Source organism: Aquarana catesbeiana, linkage group LG03, assembly GCF_042186555.1.
Source record: "Aquarana catesbeiana isolate 2022-GZ linkage group LG03, ASM4218655v1, whole genome shotgun sequence".
Taxonomy (NCBI): domain Eukaryota; kingdom Metazoa; phylum Chordata; class Amphibia; order Anura; family Ranidae; genus Aquarana; species Aquarana catesbeiana.
In genome coordinates, this window is record NC_133326.1 from 678,253,069 (window position 1) to 678,270,721 (window position 17,653).

The 17,653-nt window shown below is 43.3% G+C and overlaps 1 long non-coding RNA gene and 13 other non-coding genes across 14 annotated transcripts; 8 read left to right on the forward strand and 6 right to left on the reverse strand.

The window, feature by feature from the left end:
• Positions 1 to 204: 204 nt before the first annotated feature.
• LOC141134740 (uncharacterized) lies at positions 205 to 5,761 on the forward strand. Its single transcript, XR_012243269.1, has 3 exons — positions 205 to 353; positions 4,319 to 4,380; positions 5,464 to 5,761. It is a non-coding gene; the product is annotated as an uncharacterized lncRNA (long non-coding RNA).
• A 6,037-nt stretch (positions 5,762 to 11,798) lies between these two features.
• On the reverse strand, positions 11,799 to 11,870 carry TRNAE-UUC (transfer RNA glutamic acid (anticodon UUC)). The gene has a single exon. It is a non-coding gene; the product is annotated as a tRNA-Glu (tRNA).
• A 120-nt stretch (positions 11,871 to 11,990) lies between these two features.
• On the forward strand, positions 11,991 to 12,063 carry TRNAM-CAU (transfer RNA methionine (anticodon CAU)). The gene has a single exon. It is a non-coding gene; the product is annotated as a tRNA-Met (tRNA).
• A 713-nt stretch (positions 12,064 to 12,776) lies between these two features.
• On the reverse strand, positions 12,777 to 12,848 carry TRNAE-UUC (transfer RNA glutamic acid (anticodon UUC)). Its single transcript has one exon. It is a non-coding gene; the product is annotated as a tRNA-Glu (tRNA).
• A 120-nt stretch (positions 12,849 to 12,968) lies between these two features.
• On the forward strand, positions 12,969 to 13,041 carry TRNAM-CAU (transfer RNA methionine (anticodon CAU)). The gene has a single exon. It is a non-coding gene; the product is annotated as a tRNA-Met (tRNA).
• Positions 13,042 to 13,754: 713 nt separating this feature from the next.
• Positions 13,755 to 13,826, reverse strand: TRNAE-UUC (transfer RNA glutamic acid (anticodon UUC)). Its single transcript has one exon. It is a non-coding gene; the product is annotated as a tRNA-Glu (tRNA).
• Positions 13,827 to 13,946: 120 nt separating this feature from the next.
• On the forward strand, positions 13,947 to 14,019 carry TRNAM-CAU (transfer RNA methionine (anticodon CAU)). The gene has a single exon. It is a non-coding gene; the product is annotated as a tRNA-Met (tRNA).
• A 705-nt stretch (positions 14,020 to 14,724) lies between these two features.
• On the reverse strand, positions 14,725 to 14,796 carry TRNAE-UUC (transfer RNA glutamic acid (anticodon UUC)). Its single transcript has one exon. It is a non-coding gene; the product is annotated as a tRNA-Glu (tRNA).
• Positions 14,797 to 14,916: 120 nt separating this feature from the next.
• On the forward strand, positions 14,917 to 14,989 carry TRNAM-CAU (transfer RNA methionine (anticodon CAU)). The gene has a single exon. It is a non-coding gene; the product is annotated as a tRNA-Met (tRNA).
• Positions 14,990 to 15,894: 905 nt separating this feature from the next.
• On the forward strand, positions 15,895 to 15,967 carry TRNAM-CAU (transfer RNA methionine (anticodon CAU)). Its single transcript has one exon. It is a non-coding gene; the product is annotated as a tRNA-Met (tRNA).
• A 110-nt stretch (positions 15,968 to 16,077) lies between these two features.
• On the reverse strand, positions 16,078 to 16,149 carry TRNAE-UUC (transfer RNA glutamic acid (anticodon UUC)). Its single transcript has one exon. It is a non-coding gene; the product is annotated as a tRNA-Glu (tRNA).
• A 120-nt stretch (positions 16,150 to 16,269) lies between these two features.
• On the forward strand, positions 16,270 to 16,342 carry TRNAM-CAU (transfer RNA methionine (anticodon CAU)). Its single transcript has one exon. It is a non-coding gene; the product is annotated as a tRNA-Met (tRNA).
• Positions 16,343 to 17,047: 705 nt separating this feature from the next.
• On the reverse strand, positions 17,048 to 17,119 carry TRNAE-UUC (transfer RNA glutamic acid (anticodon UUC)). The gene has a single exon. It is a non-coding gene; the product is annotated as a tRNA-Glu (tRNA).
• A 120-nt stretch (positions 17,120 to 17,239) lies between these two features.
• Positions 17,240 to 17,312, forward strand: TRNAM-CAU (transfer RNA methionine (anticodon CAU)). The gene has a single exon. It is a non-coding gene; the product is annotated as a tRNA-Met (tRNA).
• The last annotated feature ends 341 nt before the right edge of the window (positions 17,313 to 17,653 follow it).

Below are 17,653 nucleotides of genomic sequence, written 5' to 3' on the forward strand. Positions count from 1 at the left end.
TTGAGGGCCAGTCACACTCTCCTGTAATGAAAGTTGGATGTGGGGTTTGGAAACACAGATCCAATGTGCATATGTGTGAACGGAACTTTCTTTAAGTTAACAGACATGTTGTGCAAGCTTTTGGTGGGAGTATCAAGGTGACAGACATGTGGTAGTTGAACAGCATTGTAACCGTGGCTTCAAAAAAAATCATGACCTGGAAGAGGAAGTAGCTGCAATCAGAAATCGGGGAAGTGGGAAACTGGGAAAATACAACCTGACTGAAGGAGAACCTATTACCAAGTGTAATTGCTTTTTGTAGCGGTGGACATGTGTGCTTGCATGCAGACAGCTGAAAAATCACAGAGGCAGGGGTAGGTGATGTGTCTTTACAGTTGTTAGATTTTAGGTATGTGGTAATAGCAGCTGGAGAGACATGTGTCAGGGGACAACATTGTCAAAATCATGGCTTTGAGAAATGATAAAAAGGAACTGGATAAGCATAGTATAAAGTGATCTATACAGTCATCACATTGGTACTCTTTGCTGTCCCTCTTGTTATTTTGTTTCGAACAGCTTCACTTAGAGAAAAGGCCACTATCCTAAGGCTCTGTTTCCACTACTGCGAGTTGTTGTGCGACTTGACACATGTGAAGTCGCATGACAAGTCAAAACCCATCTTTTTCAATGTTCCCTGTTCTAATTGGTGCCACTCAAAACAAGGTTTTTGCACTACTTTGTTCCAACTTCAGTGCGACTTGTTCTCCCATGGTTTTCACCGGTCACATGACATTGCATCAAAAATCGCATTGCAAAGTCACACTGTAAATCGCGTGACTTTGGGGTTGCAATAGTGGAAACAGAGCCTAAGGGTTTAAGGGGAAGAATGATTTTTTTTATGTTTAATTGTTTTTTCTCAATGTACTGATTATTAATGAAAAGTATATGGTAGCTCCTGTGAGAGCGGATAAACTGAAGATTGGGAAAGGAAGGGGAAAAAAAAGAGACATGTAAGAAATGTAAGTTGTAGAATGTTTTGTAATAGAAAAATTAATAAAGAAATTTCTAAAAAAAAAAAAATGGCCAATATATATCCCAATTAGGGAAGCAATGCATGATTGTGAATTAGCGTGGTTGTACATTTATGTGCGACAGACGAATAGTAGAAGTATTCTAACTATGCTGTAGTGGTTATTTATAATGTCATTCATATTATTGTTTTGTTAGCATGTTCAGCCAACAAAGACATTTCATCGGAGTATAAGTAATGTCTGGTATTTTGCAGTGTTAAACATTAAATATTTATAGTTAGAGCTCAATTACATAATAAACATAATTTTACATTCAACTGGTATCTTCTAATATTGAGTTGTATGTAGATCTGTCTTTTGTTTAGTTATGGTAATGATATATATTGAAGGTAGAGCTGTACACACTAGTTCAGTGTTAACTCCAGTCCTCAAAGTCACGTCATGTCTTCAGGATTTCCCTCAGATGAAACAGCTGTGTTAATTACAAAGGTGATCACATAACCTGTGCAAAATAATGGCAAGCCTGAAAACATGACCTGTTATGGAGCGGATTTTCAAAACACTACACTAGTTGCTTACCGTGTTTCCCCGATAGTAAGACACCCCCGATTGTAAGACGTATCGGGAGTTTCAGAGGGGTCAGCTAATATAAGCCGTACCCCGAAAGTAAGACATATGTCTTACTTTCGGGGAAACACGGGGGGATTTGCCTCCAGTGACGTGCGGTACAAAGAGTGGGGCTGGGGGTGCGGGCCGCTGGGGGTGCGGGTCTCTGTCCCCCTCCGTTCTCCCCCTCCGTTCCGCTTTCCTCCTCTGTGCCTCCCCGCTGTCCCCTCCGTTTCCCCCTCCTTCTCTGTCCCCCTCCGTTCTCCCCCTCCGTTCCGCTTTCCTCCTCTGTGCCTCCCCGCTGTCCCCTCCGTTCCCCCCTCCTTCTCTGTCCCCCTCCGTTCTCCCCCTCCGTTCCGCTTTCCTCCTCTGTGCCTCCCCGCTGTCCCCTCCGTTCCCCCCTCCTTCTCTGTCCCCCTCCGTTCTCCCCCTCCGTTCCTCCGTCCTCCCCCTCCTTCCTTTGTGAATAGACAGAGTCAGCTGACTCTGTCCATTCACATAACTGAAACATTGTAATCTCCTGTGATTACAATGTGTCAGTTTATGAATGGAGAGAAGCCGCTGTCTTCTCTCCTTTCATTCTCAGTGCAGCTGACGCTGCAGAGAAAGGGACTGGGGAATCTCTATCCTCTGTCTCTTTCTCTGTCTCAAGGGGGAGATATCAGAGGTCTGTTAAGACCCCTGATATCTCACCAAAGCCCCCCAACATATTTTCCCAATATAAGACATACCCCGAAAGTAAGACATAGTGGGGCTTTTAGGGATAAAAAGAAAGTAAGACACTGTCTTACTTTCGGGGAAACACGGTAGTAATCATAACTCCTATCTCGAAAAACACAAGTAAATGAGTTCCAATCCAAAACATGCCACCACCTGTCTAAAATTTCAAGGGCACATTTACAAACACATAATGGCACTTATGCATTTGCCATTGTTACTTCAGCCAGGTGTTGACCTATTTGGGAACCCATCAAATGAGTGATTGCTGAGTGTTACTAAACAGTAGCTCAAACCACTAAACTACCTTGATCAGTACAATTAGAGCAGAAATATACCACTGATAAATGATCAAATAATGAACATAGATAACTAGAACTCCATACTAACTTAAAGTACTAAAAAGCTATTTGAAATATGAAAGTCCAAAGTTGGTTACTGGTACCATCAACAAGTAGCAGTGCATTATTAGCAAATATGTTATTACAATCTTGTAGAAATGGCTTACCAAATATTGCAAAGAACAACAGCACACAACCCAACTTCACTTCACAACTCCACACACCCACAGTGCAATGTGGTCTATATATAGCATATTATTGTGCGTACGCTAATTAGCCATCGCGTATTTATGTGCACATGTTCGCCAGTGAGATCCTCTAATCACAAAATGGCAGAGATTGAGGAGCAAGTGATGTTGGCAGTGGCGGTACTTGTTGGTGCCTTTTGCGAGGCAGCCGAGTAGGAAGTTTTTGCACCTGTGGCTCACCTTCGCCAGCCACAGCTTTTTGCCCCACGGGCATATTTTCAAAGCATGCGGGACTCTGATATCCATAGAAAGTTTAGGTTAGGGCGAGAAGCAATTATGCACCTCTATCAGCTGATACAGCATAAAATTTCACCCTCTTCATACCGCAGTCATGCTGTGCCAGGCATGGTCAGGTTGCTTGCGACTTTGTACATCTTGGGTCGGGGCAGCTTCCAAGCCACTTCTGGAAGTATTATGGGTCTAAGCCAACCCACGGTGTCCAGGGTGTTTATGCAGGTCATAGATGCCATTCTTGACCTTGTACCACAATTTATTCACTGGCCACAAAATGAAGATGAGTGGAATGACGTGAAAGTGGCTTTCTACCACCATGCATAAATGCCACAAATCCTGGGGGCCATTAATTGTACACACGTGGCAATCAGGGCCCCCAGGATAAGTGAAGCAGCCTATCGGAATCGCAAGCAGTACCACTCCATCAACGTCCATGTTGTGTGTGACACCAGACAGCGCATAATGAGTGTTCAGGTGGCTTTCCCAGGGTCATGCCATGATGCCTACATCTTGAAGCAGACGGGCCTTTTCCGGAAATTTGAGGGTGGACAAATGCCGTCTGGGTGGCTTATTGGTACAGTATTGTTTTTTACGCAGAACACGTATTTTTTTAAGGCATCTAAAGTCACATGAAGGGATGGGAAGGACTAATTTATGTTTTGTTCTTTCTTTTTGTTTCTAGGTGATTTTTTGAACACATTTTGACGTTAATTCTGAAATTTCAGAATGTTTGCAGTTCCGAAATTCCCGATTTTCTGAATTTTCAAAATTTCCCAAATATCCGATTGTCCGATTTTACTAATTTACGAATTTCCAAAATTAATGAAATTCGGAAATTCAGAAATTAGAAATTTGGAAATTCGGAAATCCAAAAATTAGGAAATTAGGAAATCCGACAAATTCAAAAATTCAAAAATTCGGAAATTCGAAAATACAAAATTCGGAAATTCTGAAATCCGAAAATTTGAAATTTGGAAATTCTAAAATTTTGGAAATTTTTAAATGTCAAAATTCCAAATTTCAGAATTTCCAAAAAAAGCAAAAAAAGAATGAAACTGAAACGAAAACGATAAAAAATAAGTTTTTGTCAGTGCCCATGTCTAATATTTAGGAGGAACAATAACCTCAGCTAGGTATCTAAATGTGTTTTATGTTTTTTCAGCCAATTAACATCATGGCATGTACCCCAGGAAGCCTGGTTTGATGGACTGTCTGGCGTCACAGGTGTGTTTTTCAATCTTATCTTATATGTTTTTGTAGTTGCTAAAATAAGAGACCTCTTTAAAGGGGTTGTGAAGGTTCGTGTTTTTTGCATTAAGGTGAAAAAACACCTGTCAGTGACCGGCCCCCCAGCCCCCCCGTTTTACTTACCTGAGCCCTGGAACTTGACCTGGCAGCAATGCGCTCTCTCTCTGCCTGGGGTTCTCGGCTCTTGAATTGGATAGATTGATAGCAGCGCAGCCATTGTCTCCCGCTGCGGTCAATCAAATCCAATGACGTGAGCGCCGGGGGCGGGGCTGAGTCCTGCATTCAGCCTCTATGGATGAATGCTGGACTCGGGAGCGCTCCTGCAAGGTAACTCCCTCAGGGAAGTGCTTCTCCGAGGGAGTTATCAGAAGTGTGAGGAGCCACGAGAGCCGCCGGGGGACCCCAGAAGAGGATGTTCTGGGCCACTCTGTGCAAAACCAGCTGCACAATGGAGGTAAGTATATGTTTTGTTTTTTTTCATAAATATTTTTTGCTTTACAATCACTTTAACTTACATACTCACTGCAGTGGTTAGCAACTGAACAGACATGACCCTTCTTTTCATTGGTGATTATGCTGGAGTTTGTGGCCCCTACCCCCTGTCAAGTGCCCTCCGAGCACGTATCTTGTTCTGGGAGCACCCAAGCCTTGCCCATGAGCCACTACTGTGCATGCCTGGCAACATACACAGTGCAAGCTCTGCCCCTGCCTCCCTCTCCCTCTATACAGTGTTAGCCAAAAGCAGTCACTGCTGTCTCAGCAAATCAGGAGGAAGAGTACACATACAGCCAAGGCTCTTGTGCCCATTAGTGGATCATGATGTGGCTCAGGTAAATATTCGAGTGGCTGTGGGGCTGCTGTCCGGAGAATGTTTTGTACCTTCATACATAGAAGCCAAATAGGTACAAATACCTCTGCCTTTGTAAAAAATGTCATAGGCCAAAAATTGATAACCTCAGTCCTGATCTGCAAAAGACTGAAACTAAAACTCAAGCTAGCCTGCACTGAGAAGTGATTGTCAGGATGAAATGTCACATATCCTTTCCTCACATTTTACAGGAGTGCTCCTGCTTGTGGTTCAAGACAGCAGAAAGCCATCTTCATGTCCTCCACTCGTCTTCATTCGTGTAAAGTGGATATTTTGTGGTACAAGGCAAGAACTGGCATCTAGAACCTGCATAAATACCCTGGCATATCAGAAGTGGTTTGGAAACTGCCCAGCAACCTGGCCATGCCTTTCCTGTATGCTGCTGATGGGGGTGCATAATTGCTTCTCGTTTCTAAAAGAACCTGCACCAGATATCAGAATCATGCATGTTTTACTGCATGTTTAAGTATGCACATGGTGCAATAAGCCGTGGCTGGCAAAGAGCGGGGACATTTGAGCTTGCTACCCCCCTCCAAAAATCTCTTGAATAAAGATAAATATTTGAAACTGAACAAGTATGTCACCTCTTTATTCTATTTCATTGACTTAAGCTGCCCATACACTATGCAATCTGATTGGCCAATGTATGTGCGTTTAACTTTACATATAGGCAACCACTGTAAGATGAGGACCTGGCTAAAGAATCCATTCATTCATTTAGCTTCTACCTAGACCTTAGACTACATATTTGAGGTTTGTTTGGAAGGGAATTTCTACTTTGGATTTCTGTTAAGAAACTTCTCATGTCTTGACTCGTGCAGCTCCAAAAAAATTATAGCATCTCCATACACTAGCCACTATGATTGCCCTATTGGTGCAATGCATAGGGGGCTAGGTTTTTAAAATTTAGAGTGCTTTTAAAGACTAGTTTTTGAAACTTCAACCAACTGGTGCCATGGTTAGTATTTGAACCCAGGGGCTGCTAGTTAAGAGTGCTAACTACTAAGTCAATGTGCTGAGTAATATTATACCCAGAATATAATTGAGCTCAAATCCCAACGATTATATCACCTATGTAAAGCTTACATTTTTATCAACAGCATATGCTAAAAATAGGCCAGTGACTAATAGCCAATGCCACATCAGTATGAGCACGGTTGTTTCCATAATATGAATGCCTTAAATGAAAAACATTATTGTATAGAAGTAAAAGAATTAGTATGATTGTGCTCAGCTCAGTAGCCTAGTGGGCTCCACTCCTGCCTTTAACTCAACCCATGGGTTCAAATCCCACAGGGGGGAATGTCGCCCGATTAAACAAACAAGCCCTTTGGGTCTGGCATAGAATTTAATGGGATCTCCACGCACAAGTTTAAAAAAAAAAAAGGATATACTGCTGAGTCCAATGCAATCTTTTAGTAAGTGATACCCTCTATTGGGTTAGAACCCATGAGTTCTTTAAGGCTTTAGTCGTTCAAGGTAGAAGCACTGACCACTAGCCTATTGGCTAGGATGTATAATTGTGCTCAGCCCAATAGGCTAGCGGTTAGCACCTCTACCTTCAAAATTTTAGGTATTGAAAGACTCATGGGTTCTAATCCCACAGAAGAATCCTAAAACATTGCTATTAGTGGGAAAAGGAGAATTACTGTTAGTCAATTAGCCAAAGCAGCATATGGTCAATGCACTTTAATGTGGTTGATTTTATTGTATTAACTCTTCAAATGCTTGCAATGGTATGTAAGTGGGCAGCACAGTGGTGTAGTGGGTAGCAATCTCACCTAGCAGTAGGGATGAGCTTCGAGTTCGAGTCGAACTCATGTTCGACTCAAACATCGGCTGTTCGCTGAACAGCGAACAATTTGGGGTGTTCGCGGCAAATTCGAATGCCGCGGAACATCCTTTAAAAGTCTATGGGAGAAATCAAAAGTGCTAAATTTAAAGGCTTATATGCATGGTATTGTCATAAAAAGTGTTTGGGGACATGGATCAATGCAAAAAAAGTTTTAAAAATGGCCGTTTTTTCAGGAGCAGTGATTTTAATAATGCTTAAAGTGAAACAATAAAAAGGGAATATCCCGTTAAATTTCGTACCAGGGGGGTGTCTATAGTATGCCTGTAAAGGGGCACATGTTTCCCGTGTTTAGAACAGTCTGACAGCAAAATGACATTTCAAAGGAAAAAAAGTCATTTAAAACTACTCGCCGCTATTAATGCATTACTGGTCCGACAATACACATAGAAGTTCATTGATAAAAACGGCATGGGAATTCCCCACAGGGGAACCCCGAAGCAAGATAAAAAAAAAATGATGTGGGGGTTCCCCTAAATTCCATACCAGGCCCTTCAGGTCTGGTATGGATATTAAGGGGAACCCCGCGCCAAAATTAAAAAAAAAAAACGGCGTGGGGTCCCCCCAAAAATCCATACCAGACCCTTATCCGAGCACGCAACCTGGCAGGCTGCAGGAAAAGAGGGAGGGATGAGAGAGTGCCCCCCTGAACCGTACCAGGCCACATGCCCTCAACATTGGGAGGGTGCTTTGGGGTAGCCCCCCAAAACACCTTGTCCCCATGTTGATGAGGACAAGGGCCTTATCCCCACAACCCTGGCCGGTGGTTGTGGGGGTCTGCGGGGGGGCCTATCAGAATCTGGAAGCCCCCTTTAACAAGGGGACCCCCAGATCCCGGCCCTCCCCCCTGTGTGAAATGGTAAGGGGGTACAGAAGTACCCCTACCATTTCACTAAAAAACTGTCAAAAATGTTAAAAATGACAAGAGACAGTTTTTGACAATTCCTTTATTTAAATGCTTCTTCTTTCTTCTTTCTTCTATCTTCCTTCATCATCTTCTTCTTCTTCTTCTTCTTCTTCTGGCTCTTCTGGTTCTTCCTCCGGTGTTCTTGTCCAGCATCTCCTCCGCGGCATCTTCTTCCCTTCTTCTCCTCGTGCCGCTGCTCATCCATGGCATGGAGGGAGGCTCTCGCTCTTCTCTTCTTCATCTTCTTCTCTTCTTCGTCTTCTTCTCCGGGCCGCTCCGCATCCATGCTGGCATGGAGGGAGGCTCCCACTGTGTGACGCTTCTCCTCTTCTGACGGTTCTTAAATAACGGGGGGCGGGGCCACCCAGTGACCCCGTCCTCCTCTGACCTACGGGGACATGATGGGACTTCCCTGTGACACCACAGGGAAGTCCCGTCAAGTCACTGTGCGTCAGAGGGGGCGGGGTCACCGGGTGGCCCCGCCCCCCGTTATTTAAGAACCGTCAGAAGAGGAGAAGCGCCACACAGCGGGAGCCTCCCTCCATGCCAGCATGGATGCGGAGCGGCCCGGAGAAGAAGATGAAGAAGATGAAGAGAAGAGCGGTAGCCTCCCTCCATGCCATGGATGCGGAGCGGCCCGAGGAGAAGAAGGGAAGAAGACGCCGCAGAGGAGATGCTGGACGAGAACACCGGAGGAAGAGCCAGAAGAGCCAGAAGAACCAGAAGAAGAAGAAGATGAAGAAAGATAGAAGAAAGAAGAAGCATTTAAATAGAGGAATTGTCAAAAACTGTCTCTTGTCATTTTTAACATTTTTGACAGTTTTTTTAGTGAAATGGTAGAGGTACTTTTGTTGAAGGGTCTGGTATGGAAAAGAGGGGGGCCCCCCATGTCATTTTTTTTTTAAAATTTTGGCCGGGGTTCCCCTTAATATCCATACCAGACCTGAAGGCCCCTGTGGGGAATTCCCATGCTGTTTTTATCAATGAACTTCTATGTGTATTGTTGGACCGGCAATGCATTAATAGCCACGAGTAGTTTTAAATGACTTTTTTCCTTTGAAATGTCATTTTGCTGTCAGACTGTTCTAAACACAGGAAACATGCGCCCCTTTACAGGCATACTATAGACACCCCCCAGGTATGAAATTTAAAGGGATATTACACTTTTATTGTTTCACTTTAAGCATTATTAAAATCACTGCTCCCGAAAAAACGGCTGTTTTTAAAACTTTTTTTTGCATTGATCCATGTCCACTGGGGCAGGACCCAGGTCCCCAAACACTTTTTATGACAATAACTTGCATATAAGCCTTTAAAATTAGCACTTTTGATTATTCATGTTCGTGTCCCATAGACTTTAACAGTGTTTGTGTGTTCGAACTAACTTTTTTCCTGTTCGCATGTTCTGGTGCGAACCGAACAGGGGGGTGTTCGGCTCATCCCTACCTAGCAGTAAAAAGGGTCGCTGGTTTGATTCCCAACCATGCCACACCACAACACTACCTGCCTGGAGTTTGCATGTTCTCCCTGTACCTGCGTGAGTTTCCTCCGGGTACTCCGGTTTCCTCCCACACTCCAAAGACATGCTGGTAGGTTAATTGGCTTCTGTCTAAATTGGCCCTAGTATATGAATGTGAGTTAGGGACCTTAGATTGTAAGCTCCTTGAGGGTAGGGACCGATGTGAGTGTATAATGTATATGTAAAGCACTGCGTATATTGACGGCGCTATAGAAGTACCTTAAATAAAAATAAATAAGTCTTCACTAATATTATGGTGTGAATCTCCAAAACACCACACATTAGCTAACAAGCAGTTTACATTTGATAAACTTTATTGTATGGTATATAAACCATCAAATACTAGTAAAAGTATTTTGTATGTATATTTGTGCTCAGCCCAATAGGCTAGCAGTTAGCACCTCTACCTTCAAAAATTCAGGTATTGAATGACTCATGGGTTCAAATCCCACAGAAGAATCCTAAAAGATTACTATTGGTGGGGAAAAGGAGAATTACTGTTAGCCAATTAGCCAAAGCAGCATACGGTGAATGCCAAGTAGCCAATGCACTTTAATGTGGTTGATACTATTGTATTAACTCTTTAAATGCTTGCGATGGTATGTAAGTATTCACTAATATTATGGTGTGAATCTCCAAACACCACACATTAGCTAACAAGCAGTTTACATTTGATACACTTTATTGTATAGTGTATAACACATCAAACACTAGTAAAAGTATTTTGTATGTATAATTGTGCTCAGCCCAATAGGCTAGCAGTGAGCACCTCTACTTTCAAAAATTCAGGTATTGAAAGACTCATGGGTTCAAATCCCACAGAAAAATCATACAAGATTGCATTGGTGGGAAAAAGGAGAATTTCAGTTAGCCAATTAGCCAAAGCAACACAAATATATATATATATACTGAAAATAGGTGATTGCTAAATAGCTAATGCACTTTAATGTGAATGATTTTATTGTATTAACTCTTTAAATGCATGCAATGGTATGTAAGTATTCAATTATATTATGATGTGACATTCCAAACACCACACACTAGCTAAAGGGCAGTTTACATTTCTTTGTTTGTTTATTTTAATTCACTTGTGCACTGAAAAAATAGACACAGCTGGTGGATGGTAGGTTGGCTGCTGTTTAAACTCATACCATGAGTGGTGTGGAGAAATCCAAGCAAACCACTAAGCCATTGTGCTAAGTACAAGACCTGCATAATAGTGTAGTATTATTAAAGAATGAACATAAATAATTACAGCTTTATAGTCAACTAAATTAAGAAATAATAAATCAAAAACATGAAAAAAAAAACAACATACAACAAATAGGTAACCTAAATGATTAATACATGTAACTTTACAGAATAGCAGACATTACTATGTAATAATCATTCATAACTGCATTTCTTAGTAAAAGAAGGAAAAAACTAGGAATACTAATTGCAATATAAATCAATAGATGCATGGGAACTAGAGCACATCTCTGATAAAAATGTTTCTTTCACATAGATGGATCATGGCTACAGTACAGTGCTATATAACAACTTAATAAGAATTGGCATTTGTATATACGCGGTAGCGCGAATTAGCGGCAATTTAGAATCTACAAATGATTGTTCCTCGCTTATATCGCTAATTTTCATGCGCAAATTCGCCGGTTTTATTTGGCGAAAATGGGTGCTATTATTTGCCATAGTGCCCAGTACTTCCTGGCGCTATAGTGAATGACCCCCATTGTCTACTCACCCTGGAAAAACAGAGGCATTTTCCATCTATGTGACATGCTTCCCTTTGTTTCATCACACAGAAAGCAAAAAGCAAAGAGGAATTCAAAAGGGCTTTTACAAAGGTGTGAAAAAAAAGGATAATGTCTGTATGAGAGAATGGTTCGTAGAAGATTGGCACATAGAAATTTGACAATGCGAATGTGCAGAAGAGCAAGAACGGCCAGGAGAATTCATGTGCACATGCGCATGTGCGCATGTGCGTACGCCAAAGCGCACACAATGCGTGACAGATTCTGGTGCCCAGTGGCCTATTTAAAGCAAGCAGCATGAGCCATTAGTTGCTGGATGATCTTCAGCTGCCCCTGTTTCTGATATTATTTGATTTCCTGTTCCCGACTCAGCTTGACCTGTCTTGTCTGCATTCCTGGCTTTGACAACTAGGGAATGATTGGAGGTTACAATGGAAAAACAGCTTTGGAGGTTTCAGCACTAGGAGTGTACATGTCATTAAAAGGTCTTGCGTTTCCCATACCGGGAGTCGAACCCGGGCCGCCTGGGTGAAAACCAGGAATCCTAACCGCTAGACCATATGGGAAAACTTTCTGCCCTTCTTTGGGAAAAATAGAGAAAACTAAATTGAAAAAAAATAATGCCGCCTGCATCATCTTCCAAGTATAGTGGCCAGCAGTGGCACGCAAATTCCCATTGCCGTTCAGCCTCGTTAGCGCAGCAGGTAGCGCGTCAGTCTCATAATCTGAAGGTCGTGAGTTCGATCCTCACACGGGGCACTGATCTCTCTGCTTCTTTTGAGTCTTGGGGTCCTTAATCCATGAAAATCACTACTCTTCATCCCTTAAGTTTTCCAAGAAGCCACATGGATGGAAAAGTGAGCGGCAGCTCAAGCTTTCAATGCTCTTTTGCCCTCCTAAATATTCCACCCAGCTGAAATCTTTAACTCTGCATCTAACAGACCTTGCAAGATACAATGTCTACTCACCCTGGAAAAACAGAGGCATTTTCCATCTATGTGACATGCTTCCCTTTGTTTCATCACACAGAAAGCAAAAAGCAAAGAGGAATTCAAAAGGGCTTTTACAAAGGTGTGAAAAAAAAGGATAATGTCTGTATGAGAGAATGGTTCGTAGAAGATTGGCACATAGAAATTTGACAATGCGAATGTGCAGAAGAGCAAGAACGGCCAGGAGAATTCATGTGCACATGCGCATGTGCGCATGTGCGTACGCCAAAGCGCACACAATGCGTGACAGATTCTGGTGCCCAGTGGCCTATTTAAAGCAAGCAGCATGAGCCATTAGTTGCTGGATGATCTTCAGCTGCCCCTGTTTCTGATATTATTTGATTTCCTGTTCCCGACTCAGCTTGACCTGTCTTGTCTGCATTCCTGGCTTTGACAACTAGGGAATGATTGGAGGTTACAATGGAAAAACAGCTTTGGAGGTTTCAGCACTAGGAGTGTACATGTCATTAAAAGGTCTTGCGTTTCCCATACCGGGAGTCGAACCCGGGCCGCCTGGGTGAAAACCAGGAATCCTAACCGCTAGACCATATGGGAAAACTTTCTGCCCTTCTTTGGGAAAAATAGAGAAAACTAAATTGAAAAAAAATAATGCCGCCTGCATCATCTTCCAAGTATAGTGGCCAGCAGTGGCACGCAAATTCCCATTGCCGTTCAGCCTCGTTAGCGCAGCAGGTAGCGCGTCAGTCTCATAATCTGAAGGTCGTGAGTTCGATCCTCACACGGGGCACTGATCTCTCTGCTTCTTTTGAGTCTTGGGGTCCTTAATCCATGAAAATCACTACTCTTCATCCCTTAAGTTTTCCAAGAAGCCACATGGATGGAAAAGTGAGCGGCAGCTCAAGCTTTCAATGCTCTTTTGCCCTCCTAAATATTCCACCCAGCTGAAATCTTTAACTCTGCATCTAACAGACCTTGCAAGATACAATGTCTACTCACCCTGGAAAAACAGAGGCATTTTCCATCTATGTGACATGCTTCCCTTTGTTTCATCACACAGAAAGCAAAAAGCAAAGAGGAATTCAAAAGGGCTTTTACAAAGGTGTGAAAAAAAAGGATAATGTCTGTATGAGAGAATGGTTCGTAGAAGATTGGCACATAGAAATTTGCCAATGCGAATGTGCAGAAGAGCAAGAACGGCCAGGAGAATTCATGTGCACATGCGCATGTGCGCATGTGCGTACGCCAAAGCGCACACAATGCGTGACAGATTCTGGTGCCCAGTGGCCTATTTAAAGCAAGCAGCATGAGCCATTAGTTGCTGGATGATCTTCAGCTGCCCCTGTTTCTGATATTATTTGATTTCCTGTTCCCGACTCAGCTTGACCTGTCTTGTCTGCATTCCTGGCTTTGACAACTAGGGAATGATTGGAGGTTACAATGGAAAAACAGCTTTGGAGGTTTCAGCACTAGGAGTGTACATGTCATTAAAAGGTCTTGCGTTTCCCATACCGGGAGTCGAACCCGGGCCGCCTGGGTGAAAACCAGGAATCCTAACCGCTAGACCATATGGGAAAACTTTCTGCCCTTCTTTGGGAAAAATAGAGAAAACTAAATTGAAAAAAAATAATGCCGCCTGCATCATCTTCCAAGTATAGTGGCCAGCAGTGGCACGCAAATTCCCATTGCCGTTCAGCCTCGTTAGCGCAGCAGGTAGCGCGTCAGTCTCATAATCTGAAGGTCGTGAGTTCGATCCTCACACGGGGCACTGATCTCTCTGCTTCTTTTGAGTCTTGGGGTCCTTAATCCATGAAAATCACTACTCTTCATCCCTTAAGTTTTCCAAGAAGCCACATGGATGGAAAAGTGAGCGGCAGCTCAAGCTTTCAATGCTCTTTTGCCCTCCTAAATATTCCACCCAGCTGAAATCTTTAACTCTGCATCTAACAGACCTTGCAAGATACAATGTCTACTCACCCTGGAAAAACAGAGGCATTTTCCATCTATGTGACATGCTTCCCTTTGTTTCATCACACAGAAAGCAAAAAGCAAAGAGGAATTCAAAAGGGCTTTTACAAAGGTGTGAAAAAAAAGGATAATGTCTGTATGAGAGAATGGTTCGTAGAAGATTGGCACATAGAAATTTGCCAATGCGAATGTGCAGAAGAGCAAGAACGGCCAGGAGAATTCATGTGCACATGCGCATGTGCGTACGCCAAAGCGCACACAATGCGTGACAGATTCTGGTGCCCAGTGGCCTATTTAAAGCAAGCAGCATGAGCCATTAGTTGCTGGATGATCTTCAGCTGCCCCTGTTTCTGATATTATTTGATTTCCTGTTCCCGACTCAGCTTGACCTGTCTTGTCTGCATTCCTGGCTTTGACAACTAGGGAATGATTGGAGGTTACAATGGAAAAACAGCTTTGGAGGTTTCAGCACTAGGAGTGTACATGTCATTAAAAGGTCTTGCGTTTCCCATACCGGGAGTCGAACCCGGGCCGCCTGGGTGAAAACCAGGAATCCTAACCGCTAGACCATATGGGAAAACTTTCTGCCCTTCTTTGGGAAAAATAGAGAAAACTAAATTGAAAAAAAATAATGCCGCCTGCATCATCTTCCAAGTATAGTGGCCAGCAGTGGCACGCAAATTCCCATTGCCGTTCAGCCTCGTTAGCGCAGCAGGTAGCGCGTCAGTCTCATAATCTGAAGGTTGTGAGTTCGATCCTCACACGGGGCACTGATCTCTCTGCTTCTTTTGAGTCTTGGGGTCCTTAATCCATGAAAATCACTACTCTTCATCCCTTAAGTTTTCCAAGAAGCCACATGGATGGAAAAGTGAGCGGCAGCTCAAGCTTTCAATGCTCTTTTGCCCTCCTAAATATTCCACCCAGCTGAAATCTTTAACTCTGCATCTAACAGACCTTGCAAGATACAATGTCTACTCACCCTGGAAAAACAGAGGCATTTTCCATCTATGTGACATGCTTCCCTTTGTTTCATCACACAGAAAGCAAAAAGCAAAGAGGAATTCAAAAGGGCTTTTACAAAGGTGTGAAAAAAAAGGATAATGTCTGTATGAGAGAATGGTTCGTAGAAGATTGGCACATAGAAATTTGCCAATGCGAATGTGCAGAAGAGCAAGAACGGCCAGGAGAATTCATGTGCACATGCGCATGTGCGCATGTGCGTACGCCAAAGCGCACACAATGCGTGACAGATTCTGGTGCCCAGTGGCCTATTTAAAGCAAGCAGCATGAGCCATTAGTTGCTGGATGATCTTCAGCTGCCCCTGTTTCTGATATTATTTGATTTCCTGTTCCCGACTCAGCTTGACCTGTCTTGTCTGCATTCCTGGCTTTGACAACTAGGGAATGATTGGAGGTTACAATGGAAAAACAGCTTTGGAGGTTTCAGCACTAGGAGTGTACATGTCATTAAAAGGTCTTGCGTTTCCCATACCGGTAGTCGAACCCGGGCCGCCTGGGTGAAAACCAGGAATCCTAACCGCTAGACCATATGGGAAAACTTTCTGCCCTTCTTTGGGAAAAATAGAGAAAACTAAATTGAAAAAAAATAATGCCGCCTGCATCATCTTCCAAGTATAGTGGCCAGCAGTGGCACGCAAATTCCCATAGCCGTTCAGCCTCGTTAGCGCAGCAGGTAGCGCGTCAGTCTCATAATCTGAAGGTCGTGAGTTCGATCCTCACACGGGGCACTGATCTCTCTGCTTCTTTTGAGTCTTGGGAATGATTGGAGGTTACAATGGAAAAACAGCTTTGGAGGTTTCAGCACTAGGAGTGTACATGTCATTAAAAGGTCTTGCGTTTCCCATACCGGGAGTCGAACCCGGGCCGCCTGGGTGAAAACCAGGAATCCTAACCGCTAGACCATATGGGAAAACTTTCTGCCCTTCTTTGGGAAAAATAGAGAAAACTAAATTGAAAAAAAATAATGCCGCCTGCATCATCTTCCAAGTATAGTGGCCAGCAGTGGCACGCAAATTCCCATTGCCGTTCAGCCTCGTTCGCGCAGCAGGTAGCGCGTCAGTCTCATAATCTGAAGGTCGTGAGTTCGATCCTCACACGGGGCACTGATCTCTCTGCTTCTTTTGAGTCTTGGGGTCCTTAATCCATGAAAATCACTACTCTTCATCCCTTAAGTTTTCCAAGAAGCCACATGGATGGAAAAGTGAGCGGCAGCTCAAGCTTTCAATGCTCTTTTGCCCTCCTAAATATTCCACCCAGCTGAAATCTTTAACTCTGCATCTAACAGACCTTGCAAGATACAATGTCTACTCACCCTGGAAAAACAGAGGCATTTTCCATCTATGTGACATGCTTCCCTTTGTTTCATCACACAGAAAGCAAAAAGCAAAGAGGAATTCAAAAGGGCTTTTACAAAGGTGTGAAAAAAAAGGATAATGTCTGTATGAGAGAATGGTTCGTAGAAGATTGGCACATAGAAATTTGCCAATGCGAATGTGCAGAAGAGCAAGAACGGCCAGGAGAATTCATGTGCACATGCGCATGTGCGTACGCCAAAGCGCACACAATGCGTGACAGATTCTGGTGCCCAGTGGCCTATTTAAAGCAAGCAGCATGAGCCATTAGTTGCTGGATGATCTTCAGCTGCCCCTGTTTCTGATATTATTTGATTTCCTGTTCCCGACTCAGCTTGACCTGTCTTGTCTGCATTCCTGGCTTTGACAACTAGGGAATGATTGGAGGTTACAATGGAAAAACAGCTTTGGAGGTTTCAGCACTAGGAGTGTACATGTCATTAAAAGGTCTTGCGTTTCCCATACCGGGAGTCGAACCCGGGCCGCCTGGGTGAAAACCAGGAATCCTAACCGCTAGACCATATGGGAAAACTTTCTGCCCTTCTTTGGGAAAAATAGAGAAAACTAAATTGAAAAAAAATAATGCCGCCTGCATCATCTTCCAAGTATAGTGGCCAGCAGTGGCACGCAAATTCCCATTGATGTTAAGCCTCGTTAGCGCAGCAGGTAGCGCGTCAGTCTCATAATCTGAAGGTCGTGAGTTCGATCCTCACACGGGGCACTGATCTCTCTGCTTCTTTTGAGTCTTGGGGTCCTTAATCCATGAAAATCACTACTCTTCATCCCTTAAGTTTTCCAAGAAGCCACATGGATGGAAAAGTGAGCGGCAGCTCAAGCTTTCAATGCTCTTTTGCCCTCCTAAATATTCCACCCAGCTGAAATCTTTAACTCTGCATCTAACAGACCTTGCAAGATACAATGTCTACTCACCCTGGAAAAACAGAGGCATTTTCCATCTATGTGACATGCTTCCCTTTGTTTCATCACACAGAAAGCAAAAAGCAAAGAGGAATTCAAAAGGGCTTTTACAAAGGTGTGAAAAAAAAGGATAATGTCTGTATG